This window comes from Procambarus clarkii, chromosome 54, assembly GCF_040958095.1.
Source record: "Procambarus clarkii isolate CNS0578487 chromosome 54, FALCON_Pclarkii_2.0, whole genome shotgun sequence".
Classification (NCBI taxonomy): domain Eukaryota; kingdom Metazoa; phylum Arthropoda; class Malacostraca; order Decapoda; family Cambaridae; genus Procambarus; species Procambarus clarkii.
This window is the reverse complement of record NC_091203.1, coordinates 20,709,211-20,722,240: the sequence shown is the minus strand read 5'-3', so window position 1 is coordinate 20,722,240 and position 13,030 is coordinate 20,709,211.

The following is a 13,030-nucleotide window of genomic DNA, read 5'->3' as shown; positions in this document are numbered from 1 at the left end:
GCTTGGGTATCGGATTTGGGATGTTTTAGATATTTTGAAAACTGCAGGGGCGTTTGGACAAAATGTGACCCACCGCCGCTTTCAGTAATTGGCATATTTTCGATATAAAAAGTCGGAATTTCAAACTGCGAATACGTGCAGAGAGCCAGAATTTGGCTCCAAAGTAAGGCTCAGGTATCGGATTTGGGATGTTTGGGATATTTGGAAACTGTAGGGGGGTTTGGGCAATATGTGACCCACCGCCCCTGTCAGTAATTGGCATATTTTCGGCATAAAAAGTCGGAATATCAAACTGCGAATACGCGCAGAGAGCCAGAATTTAGCTCCAAAGTAAGGCTCAGGTATCGGATTTGGGATGTTTGGGATATTTGGAAACTGCAGAGGGGTTTGGGCAAAATGTGACCCACCGCCCCTGTCAGTAATTGGCATATTTTCGATATAAAAAGTAGGAATTTCAAACTTCGAATACGTGCAGAGAGCCACCAGAATTTGGCTCCAAAATATGGCTAAGGTATTGGATTTGAGATGTTTGGGATATTTTGAAAACTGCAGGGGGGTTTGGGCAAAATGTGACCCATCGCCACTTTCAGTAATTGGCATATTTTCGATATAAAAAGTCGGAATTTCAAACAGCGAATACGTTCAAAGAGCCATAATTTGGCTCCAAAATATGGCTCAGGTATCGGATTTGGGATGTTTGGGATATTTCGAAAACTGCAGGGGCGTTTGGACAAAATGTGACCCACCGCCGCTTTCAGTAATTGGCATATTTTTTTGGTATAAAAAGTCGGAATTTCAAACTGCGAATACCTGCAGAGCGCCTGAATTTGCCTCCAAAATATGGCTCAGGTATCGGATTTGGGATGTTTGGGATATTTTGAAAACTGCAGGGGGGTTTGGCCAAAATGTGACCCACCGGCGCTTTCAGTAATTGGCATATTTTCGGTATAAAAATTCGGAATTTCAAACTGCGAATACGTGCAGAGCGCCTGAATTTGGCTCCAAAATATAGCTCAGGGGTTGGATTTGGGATGTTTGGGATATTTTGAAAACTGCAGGGGGATTTAAGCAAAATGTGACCCACCGCCATTTCAGTAATTGGAATATTTTCCATATAAAAAGTCGGAATTTTAAACTGCCAATACGTGCAGAGCGCCTGAATTTGGCTCCAAAATATGGCTCAGGTATCGGGTTTAGGATGTTTGGGATATTTTGAAAATTGCAGGGGCGTTTGGACAAAATGTGATCCACCGCCGCTTTCAGTAATTGGCATGTTTTCGGTATAAAAAGTCGGAATTTCAAACTGCGAATACGTGCAGAGAGCCAGAATTTGGCTCCAAAGTAAGGCTCAGGTATCGGATTTGGGATGTTTGGGATATTTAGAAACTGAAGGGGGGTTTGGGCAAAATGTGACCCACCGCAACTTTCAGTAATTGGCATATTTTCGATATAAAAAGTCGGAATTTCAAACAGCGAATACGTGCAAAGAGCCATAATTTGGCTCCAAAATATGGCTCGGGTATCGGATTTGGGATGTTTGGGATATTTTGAAAACTGCAGGGGCGTTTGGACAAAATGTGACCCTTCGCCGCTTTCAGTAATTGGCATATTTTCGATATAAAAAGTCGGAATTTCAAACTGCGAATACGTGCAGAGAGCCAGAATTTGGCTCCAAAATATGTTTCAGGTATTGGATTTGGGATGTTTGGGATATTTTGAAAACTGCAGGGGGGCTTTGGCAAAATGTGACCCACCACCACTTTCAGTAATTGGCATATTTTCGATATAAAAATTCGGAATTTCAAACAGCGAATACGTGCAAAGAGCCATAATTTGGCTCCAAAATATGGCTCGGTTATCGGATTTGGGATGTTTTAGATATTTTGAAAACTGCAGGGGCGTTTGGGCAAAATGTGACCTACTGCCACTTTCAGTAATTGGCATATTTTCGATATAAAAAGTAGGAATTTCAAACTGCGAATACGTGCAGAGAGACAGAATTTGGCTCCAAAATATAGCTCAGGTATTGGATGTGGGATGTTTGAGATATCTTGAAAACTGCAGGGGGGTTTGGGCATAATGTGACCCATCGCCACTTTCAGTAATTGGCATATTTTCGATATAAAAAGTCGGAATTTCAAACAGCGAATACGTGCAAAGAGCCATAATTTGGCTCCAAATATGGCTCAGGTATCGGATTTGGGATGTTTGGGATATTTTGAAAACTGCAGGGGCGTTTGGACAAAATGTGACTCACCGCCGCTTTCAGTAATTGGCATATTTTCGGCATAAAAAGTCGGAATTTCAAACTGCGAAAACGTGCAGAGAGCCAGAATTTGGCTCCAGAGTAAGGCTCAGGTTTTGGATTTGGGATGTTTGGGATATTTGGAAACTGTAGGGGGGTTTGGGCAATATGTGACCTACTGCCACTTTCAGTAATTGGCATATTTTCGGCATAAAAAGTCGGAATTTCAAATTGCGAAGACGTGCAGAGCGCCTGAATTTGGCTCCAAAATATGGCTCAGGTATCGGGTTTGGGATGTTAGGGATATTTTGAAAACTGCAGGGGGGTTTTGGCAAAATGTGACCCACCGCCGCTTTCTGTAATTGGTATATTTTCAATATAAAAAGTAAGAATTTCAAACTGCGAATACGTGCAGTGAGCCAGAATTTGGCTCCAAAGTAAGGCTCAGGTATCGGATTTGGGATGTTTGGGATATTTGGAAACTGCAGGGGGGTTTTGGCCAAATGTGACCCACCGCCACTTTCAGTAATTGGCATATTTTCGATATAAAAAGTCGGAATTTCAAACAGCGAATACGTGCAAAGAGCCATAATTTGGCTCCAAAATATGGCTTGGGTATCGGATTTGGGATGTTTTAGATATTTTGAAAACTGCAGGGGCGTTTGGACAAAATGTGACCCACCGCCGCTTTCAGTAATTGGCATATTTTCGATATAAAAAGTCGGAATTTCAAACTGCGAATACGTGCAGAGAGCCAGAATTTGGCTCCAAAGTAAGGCTCAGGTATCGGATTTGGGATGTTTGGGATATTTAGAAACTGAAGGGGGGTTTGGGCAAAATGTGACCCACCGCAACTTTCAGTAATTGGCATATTTTCGATATAAAAAGTCGGAATTTCAAACAGCGAATACGTGCAAAGAGCCATAATTTGGCTCCAAAATATGGCTCGGGTATCGGATTTGGGATGTTTGGGATATTTTGAAAACTGCAGGGGCGTTTGGACAAAATGTGACCCTTCGCCGCTTTCAGTAATTGCCATATTTTCGATATAAAAAGTCGGAATTTCAAACTGCGAATACGTGCAGAGAGCCAGAATTTGGCTCCAAAATATGTTTCAGGTATTGGATTTGGGATGTTTGGGATATTTTGAAAACTGCAGGGGGGCTTTGGCAAAATGTGACCCACCACCACTTTCAGTAATTGGCATATTTTCGATATAAAAATTCGGAATTTCAAACAGCGAATACGTGCAAAGAGCCATAATTTGGCTCCAAAATATGGCTCGGTTATCGGATTTGGGATGTTTTAGATATTTTGAAAACTGCAGGGGCGTTTGGGCAAAATGTGACCTACTGCCACTTTCAGTAATTGGCATATTTTCGATATAAAAAGTAGGAATTTCAAACTGCGAATACGTGCAGAGAGCCAGAATTTGGCTCCAAAATATAGCTCAGGTATTGGATGTGGGATGTTTGAGATATCTTGAAAACTGCAGGGGGGTTTGGGCATAATGTGACCCATCGCCACTTTCAGTAATTGGCATATTTTCGATATAAAAAGTCGGAATTTCAAACAGCGAATACGTGCAAAGAGCCATAATTTGGCTCCAAATATGGCTCAGGTATCGGATTTGGGATGTTTGGGATATTTTGAAAACTGCAGGGGCGTTTGGACAAAATGTGACTCACCGCCGCTTTCAGTAATTGGCATATTTTCGGCATAAAAAGTCGGAATTTCAAACTGCGAAAACGTGCAGAGAGCCAGAATTTGGCTCCAAAGTAAGGCTCAGGTTTTGGATTTGGGATGTTTGGGATATTTGGAAACTGTAGGGGGGTTTGGGCAATATGTGACCTACTGCCACTTTCAGTAATTGGCATATTTTCGGCATAAAAAGTCGGAATTTCAAATTGCGAAGACGTGCAGAGCGCCTGAATTTGGCTCCAAAATATGGCTCAGGTATCGGGTTTGGGATGTTAGGGATATTTTGAAAACTGCAGGGGGGTTTGGGCAAAATGTGACCCACCGCCGCTTTCTGTAATTGGTATATTTTCGATATAAAAAGTAAGAATTTCAAACTGCGAATACGTGCAGTGAGCCAGAATTTGGCTCCAAAGTAAGGCTCAGGTATCGGATTTGGGATGTTTGGGATATTTGGAAACTGCAGGGGGGTTTTGGCCAAATGTGACCCACCGCCACTTTCAGTAATTGGCATATTTTCGATATAAAAAGTCGGAATTTCAAACAGCGAATACGTGCAAAGAGCCATAATTTGGCTCCAAAATATGGCTTGGGTATCGGATTTGGGATGTTTTAGATATTTTGAAAACTGCAGGGGCGTTTGGACAAAATGTGACCCACCGCCGCTTTCAGTAATTGGCATATTTTCGATATAAAAAGTCGGAATTTCAAACTGCGAATACGTGCAGAGAGCCAGAATTTGGCTCCAAAGTAAGGCTCAGGTATCGGATTTGGGATGTTTGGGATATTTAGAAACTGAAGGGGGGTTTGGGCAAAATGTGACCCACCGCAACTTTCAGTAATTGGCATATTTTCGATATAAAAAGTCGGAATTTCAAACAGCGAATACGTGCAAAGAGCCATAATTTGGCTCCAAAATATGGCTCGGGTATCGGATTTGGGATGTTTGGGATATTTTGAAAACTGCAGGGGCGTTTGGACAAAATGTGACCCTTCGCCGCTTTCAGTAATTGCCATATTTTCGATATAAAAAGTCGGAATTTCAAACTGCGAATACGTGCAGAGAGCCAGAATTTGGCTCCAAAATATGTTTCAGGTATTGGATTTGGGATGTTTGGGATATTTTGAAAACTGCAGGGGGGCTTTGGCAAAATGTGACCCACCACCACTTTCAGTAATTGGCATATTTTCGATATAAAAATTCGGAATTTCAAACAGCGAATACGTGCAAAGAGCCATAATTTGGCTCCAAAATATGGCTCGGTTATCGGATTTGGGATGTTTTAGATATTTTGAAAACTGCAGGGGCGTTTGGGCAAAATGTGACCTACTGCCACTTTCAGTAATTGGCATATTTTCGATATAAAAAGTAGGAATTTCAAACTGCGAATACGTGCAGAGAGCCAGAATTTGGCTCCAAAATATAGCTCAGGTATTGGATGTGGGATGTTTGAGATATCTTGAAAACTGCAGGGGGGTTTGGGCATAATGTGACCCATCGCCACTTTCAGTAATTGGCATATTTTCGATATAAAAAGTCGGAATTTCAAACAGCGAATACGTGCAAAGAGCCATAATTTGGCTCCAAATATGGCTCAGGTATCGGATTTGGGATGTTTGGGATATTTTGAAAACTGCAGGGGCGTTTGGACAAAATGTGACTCACCGCCGCTTTCAGTAATTGGCATATTTTCGGCATAAAAAGTCGGAATTTCAAACTGCGAAAACGTGCAGAGAGCCAGAATTTGGCTCCAAAGTAAGGCTCAGGTTTTGGATTTGGGATGTTTGGGATATTTGGAAACTGTAGGGGGGTTTGGGCAATATGTGACCTACTGCCACTTTCAGTAATTGGCATATTTTCGGCATAAAAAGTCGGAATTTCAAATTGCGAAGACGTGCAGAGCGCCTGAATTTGGCTCCAAAATATGGCTCAGGTATCGGGTTTGGGATGTTAGGGATATTTTGAAAACTGCAGGGGGGTTTGGGCAAAATGTGACCCACCGCCGCTTTCTGTAATTGGTATATTTTCGATATAAAAAGTAAGAATTTCAAACTGCGAATACGTGCAGTGAGCCAGAATTTGGCTCCAAAGTAAGGCTCAGGTATCGGATTTGGGATGTTTGGGATATTTGGAAACTGCAGGGGGGTTTTGGCCAAATGTGACCCACCGCCACTTTCAGTAATTGGCATATTTTCGATATAAAAAGTCGGAATTTCAAACAGCGAATACGTGCAAAGAGCCATAATTTGGCTCCAAAATATGGCTTGGGTATCGGATTTGGGATGTTTTAGATATTTTGAAAACTGCAGGGGCGTTTGGACAAAATGTGACCCACCGCCGCTTTCAGTAATTGGCATATTTTCGATATAAAAATTCGGAATTTCAAACTGCGAATACGTGCAGAGAGCCAGAATTTGGCTCCAAAGTAAGGCTCAGGTATCGGATTTGGGATGTTTGGGATATTTGGAAACTGTAGGGGGGTTTGGGCAATATGTGACCCACCGCCCCTGTCAGTAATTGGCATATTTTCGGCATAAAAAGTCGGAATATCAAACTGCGAATACGCGCAGAGAGCCAGAATTTAGCTCCAAAGTAAGGCTCAGGTATCGGATTTGGGATGTTTGGGATATTTGGAAACTGCAGAGGGGTTTGGGCAAAATGTGACCCACCGCCCCTGTCAGTAATTGGCATATTTTCGATATAAAAAGTAGGAATTTCAAACTTCGAATACGTGCAGAGAGCCACCAGAATTTGGCTCCAAAATATGGCTCGGTTATCGGATTTGGGATGTTTTAGATATTTTGAAAACTGCAGGGGCGTTTGGACAAAATGTGACCCACCGCCGCTTTCAGTAATTGGCATATTTTCGGTATAAAAATCGGAATTTCAAACTGCGAATACGTGCAGAGAGCCAGAATTTGGCTCCAAAGTAAAGCTCAGGTATCGTATTTGGGATGTTTGGGATATTTGGAAACTGTAGGGGGGTTTGGGCAAAATGTGACCTACTGCCACTTTCAGTAATTGGCATATTTTCGATATAAAAAGTAGGAATTTCAAACTGCGAATACGTGCAGAGAGCCAGAATTTGGCTCCAAAATATAGCTCAAGTATTGGATTTGGGATGTTTGAGATATTTTGAAAACTGCAGGGGGGTTTGGGCAAAATGTGACCCATCGCCACTTTCAGTAATTGGCATATTTTCGATATAAAAAGTCGGAATTTCAAACAGCGAATACGTGCAAAGAGCCATAATTTGGCTCCAAATATGGCTCAGGTATCGGATTTGGGATGTTTGGGATATTTTGAAAACTGCAGGGGCGTTTGGACAAAATGTGACTCACCGCCGCTTTCAGTAATTGGCATATTTTCGGCATAAAAAGTCGGAATATCAAACTGCGAATACGCGCAGAGAGCCAGAATTTGGCTCCAAAGTAAGGCTCAGGTATCGGATTTGGGATGTTTGGGATATTTGGAAACTGCAGGGGGCTTTGGGCAAAATGTGACCCACCGCCATTTCAGTAATTGGCATATTTTCGATATAGAAAGTCGGAATTTTAAACTGCGAATACGTGCAGAGCACCTGAATTTGGCTCCAAAATATGGCTCAGGTATCGGGTTTAGGATGTTTGGGATATTTTGAAAACTGCAGGGGGGTTTGGGCAAAATGTGACCCACCACCGCTTTCTGTAATTGGCATATTTTCGATATAAAAAGTAGGAATTTCAAACTGCGAATACGTGCAGAGAGCCAAAATTTGGCTCCAAAATATGTTTCAGGTATTGGATTTGGGATGTTTTGGATATTTTGAAAACCGCAGGGGGGTTTTGGCAAAATGTGACCCTCCGCCACTTTCAGTAATTGGCATATTTTCGATATAAAAAGTCGTAATTTCAAACAGTGAATACGTGCGAAGAGCCATAATTTCGCTCTAAATCTGGCTCAGGTATCGGATTTGGGATGTTTGGGATATTTTGAAAACTGCAGGGGCGTTTGGACAAAATGTGATCGACCGCCGCTTTCAGTAATTGGCATATTTTCGATATAAAAAGTCGGAATTTCAAACTGCGAATACGTGCAGAGAGCCAGAATTTGGCTCCAAAGTAAGGCTCAGGTATCGGATTTGTGATGTTTGGGATATTTGGAAACTGCAGGGGGGTTTTGGCCAAATATGACCCACCGCCACTTTCAGTAATTGGCATATTTTCGATATAAAAAGTCGGAATTTCAAACAGCGAATACGTGCAAAGAGCCATAATTTGGCTCCAAAATATGGCTCGGGTATCGGATTTGGGATGTTTTAGATATTTTGAAAACTGCAGGGGCGTTTGGACAAAATGTGACCCACCGCCGCTTTCAGTAATTGGCATATTTTCGATATAAAAAGTCGGAATTTCAAACTGCGAATACGTGCAGAGAGCCAGAATTTGGCTCCAAAGTAAGGCTCAGGTATCGGATTTGGGATGTTTGGGATATTTGGAAACTGTAGGGGGGTTTGGGCAATATGTGACCTACTGCCACTTTCAGTAATTGGCATATTTTTTATATAAAAAGTAGGAATTTCAAACTGCGAATACGTGCAGAGAGCCAGAATTTGGCTCCAAAATATGGCTTAGGTATTGGATTTGGGATGTTTGGGATATTTTGAAAACTGCAGGGGGGGTTTGGGCAAAATGTGACCCATCGCCACTTTCAGTAATTGGCATATTTTCGATATAAAAATTCGGAATTTCAAACAGTGAATACGTGCGAAGAGCCATAATTTGGCTCCAAATATGGCTCAGGTATCGGATTTGGGATGTTTGGGATATTTTGAAAACTGCAGGGGGGGTTTGGGCAATATGTGACCCATCGCCACTTTCAGTAATTGGCATATTTTCGATATAAAAATTCGGAATTTCAAACAGTGAATACGTGCGAAGAGCCATAATTTGGCTCCAAATATGGCTCAGGTATCGGATTTGGGATGTTTGGGATATTTTGAAAACTGAAGGGGCGTTTGGACAAAATGTGACCCACCGCCGCTTTCAGTAATTCGCATATTTTCGATATAAAAAGTCGGAATTTCATACAGCGTATACGTGCAGAGCGCCTGAATTTGGCTCCAAAATTTGGCTCCAAAATATGGCTCAGGTATCGGATTTGGGATGTTTTAGATATTTTGAAAACTGCAGGGGCGTTTGGACAAAATGTGACCCACCGCCGATTTCAGTAATTGGCATGTTTTCGGTATAAAAAGTCGGAATTTCAAACTGCGAAAACGTGCAGAGAGCCAGAATTTGGCTCCAAAGTATAGCTCAGGAATCGGATTTGGGATATTTGGAAACTGCAGGGGGGTTTGGGCAAAATGTGAACCCCCGCCGCTTTCAGTAATTCGCTTATTTTCGATATAAAATGTCGGAATTTTAAACTGCGAATACGTGCAGAGAGCCAGAATTTGGCTCCAAAATATGGCTCAGGTATCGGGTTTGGGATGTTTGGGATATTTTGAAAACTGCAAAGGCGTTTGGACAAAATGTGACCCACCGCTGCTCTCAGTAATTGGCATTATTTCGATATAAAAAGTCAGAATTTCAAACTACGAATACGGGCAGAGAGCGAGAATTTGGCTCCAAAATATGGTTCATGTATCGTGTTTGGGATGTTTGGGATATTTTAAAAACTTGCTTGGGCGTTTCGACAAAATGTGACCCACCGCTGCTTTCAGTAATTAGCATAATTTCGGTATAAAAATTCGGAATTTCAAACTGCGAATACGGGCAGAGAGACAGAATTTGGCTCCAAAATATGGCTCAGATATCAGATTTGGGATGTTTGGGATATTTTGAAAACTGCAGGGGGCTTTGGGCAATATGTGACCCACCGCCATTTCAGTAATTGGCATATTTTCGATATAAAAAGTCGGAATTTCAAATTGCGAATACGTGCAGAGCGCCTGAATTTGGCTCCAAAATATGGCTCAGGTATCGGGTTTGGGATGTTAGGGATATTTTGAAAACTGCAGGGGGGTTTGGGCAAAATGTGACCCACCGCCGCTTTCTGTAATTGGCATATTTTCGATATAAAAAGTAAGAATTTCAAACTGCGAATACGTGCAGCGAGCCATAATTTGGCTGCAAAATATGGCTCAGGTATTGGATTTGGGATGTTTGGGATATTTTGAAAACTGCAGGGGGGTTTTGGCAAAATGTGACCCACCGCCACTTTCAGTAATTGGCATATTTTCGATATAAAAAGTCGGAATTTCAAACAGCGAATACGTGCAAAGAGCCATTATTTGGCTGCAAAATATGGCTCAGGTATCGGATTTTGGATGTTTTAGATATTTTGAAAACTGCAGGGGCGTTTGGACAAAATGTGACCCACCGCCGCTTTCAGTAATTGGCATATTTTCGGTATAAAAAGTCGGAATTTCAAACTGCGAATACGTACAGAGCGCCTGAATTTGGCTCCAAAATATAGCTCAGGTATCGGATTTGGGATGTTTGGGATATTTTGAAAACTGCAGGGGGTGTTGGGCAAAATGTGACCCACCGCTGCTTTCTGTAATTGGTATATTTTCGATATAAAAAGTCGGAATTTCAAACTGCGAATACGGGCAAAATGCCAGAATTTGGCTCCAAAATATGGCTCAGGTGTCAGATTTGGGATGTTTAGGATGTTTTGAAAACTGCAGTGCGCTTTGACCAAAATTTGACCCACTGCCGATTCAGAAATTGGCATATTTTCGATAAAAAAGTCGGAATTTCAAACTGCGAATACGTGCAGAGAGCCAGAATTTGGCTAGAAATTATGTCTCAGGTATCGTATTTGGGATGTTTGGGATATTTTGAAAACTGCAGGGGGGTTTGGTCAAAATTATGACCCACCGCCGCTTTCAATAATTGGCATATTTTCGGTATAAAAAGTCGAAATTTCAAACTGCAAATACGTGCAGAGAGCCAGAATTTGGCTCCAAAATATGGCTCCGGTATCAGGTTTGGGATGTTTGGGATATTTTGAAAACTGCAGGATGGTTTCGACAAAATGTGACCAACCGCCGTTTTCAGTAATTGGCATATTTTCGATATAAAAAGTCGAAATATCAAACTGCGAATACGTGCAGTGAGCTAGAATTTGGCTCCAAACTATGTCTCAGGTATCGTATTTGGGATGTTTGGGATATTTTGAAAACTGCAGGGGAGTTTGGACAAAATGTGACCAACCGTCACTTTCAGTAATTGGCATATTTTCGGTATAAAAATCGGAATTTCAAACTGCGAATACGTGCAGAGAGCCAGAATTTGAAATCCCTAAGTGTATACAATCCCTAAGTGTAAATCCCTGCTTCAAGTACACTTAATCCCTAAGTGTATTGTGTTGTGACTAAGGTACCATGTGGGGCTTAGCCACCCCAAGCTGCTTCAAGCCTTTCATGTGCTTATCTTCAAGTAAGTAAGTAATTATCAATAGAAGGCACCAAACCGGGAAGGCTATGTAGCACCATCAAATGTGCGGGATAATCAGAGGGTGCTAAATATCACCAAGGATGCCAATATGACAACAAAAACGCATAAGGCGAACGATATCAAAAGTATCCGAGTTGCCAAGAATTCTATCGAAACACAAACGACCGTGGGGGACGGTCGGAAAACAGGACACACACTCGTCCTCGAAGTCAGGACATTCAACAAGGATATGTACGACCGTAAGAGGGACAATGCAATTTGGAAAATAAGGAGCAGGGTGGCGCTCCATTAAGTGACCATGAGTTAACCAGGTATGGCCAATACATAACCTAGCCAGAGCCGTTTTCCACCGCCGGTTACGGTGGCAGGAGGAAGGCCACTGGGACACACGGCTTAAGAGTATGCAGTTTGTTACCAATAACAGAAGACCAACAACTCTGCCAGCGGGCGCGGATGGAGGCATGAATAACTGGGTAAAAGTCAGAATAAGGAATACCTTTATGGGAGATGGGACAAGTGCGGATAGCGTCCTTAGCAGCAGCATCCGCACGCTCATTTAAAGAGATACGAACATGGCTGGGAACCCTGCAAAACACAACTGACTTAAATTTACTGGAGATAAGAAACAGCCAATGTTGAATCTCGATGACCACCGGGTGGACCGGATTAAAGGACCCTAAAGCTATGAGGGCACTACGAGAGTCAACCACCACCACGAAGGAGGATTGACACCGGAAAAGCAGGAGACGAAGAACATAGAGAATAGCATAGAGTTCTACTGTGAAGATGCTAGCCTCTGGAGGAAGGCGACACATATAAGTGTGGTCAGGAAATACAACAGAGTAGCTCACATTGTCAGCAGACTTTGACCAGTCGGTGAGGATGGGAACGGAGTGGGAGTGAGAAAAAAAGTGCTCAAGGAAGAGGCGTTTCAGAACTGTAGGAGGGGTAAAAGCTTTAGTGATGCAGGTCAGAGAAGTACAAAATTTGGGAAGGGGGACACTCCACGGGGGCAAGGATAGAACAATACGAGGAGAAACATTATTAATACATAACGAAAGAGACTCTTGTAAGCGAGACAAACAGACAGAAAGAGGAAGGTGGTGAAGAGGAACAGGAACTACAGGAGGGTTAAAAGTCTAAGCACGATAGAGGCGAGAGTGAGGATGCTGTAAGGATCGCGGAAGATAGCGAAGACTGTAGCGATCACGGCGATTCTAGAGAGACAGGAAGCCAGTTTCAACATACAAGCTGAGGACGGGAGTCGAACGAAAGGCACCAGAACTGAAGCGCAACCCAGTATGGTGCAAAGTATGAAGACGGTGAAGAGTAGAAGGAGAAGCAGATGAGTAAGCAGGGCAACCAGAATCGAGCTTAGACAAGACGAGAGGGGAATGTAAAGCAAGGAGAGTGCGCCTATCCACTCCCCAAGAAGTATGGGACAATATCCGAAGGAGGGCGAGGGCCTTAGGCACTCAACACGGAGGTAAGAGATATTTGAAGACCAAGACAAACAAGTGTCAAAGAATAACCCCAAAAGCTTTGCGGAATCTTTGTACTAAAGGGGATGACAATAAAGTGACAAAGAGGGACGAAGAACGACCCGTTTCTGCGTAAAAGTCATGGCACAAGTCTTAGCTG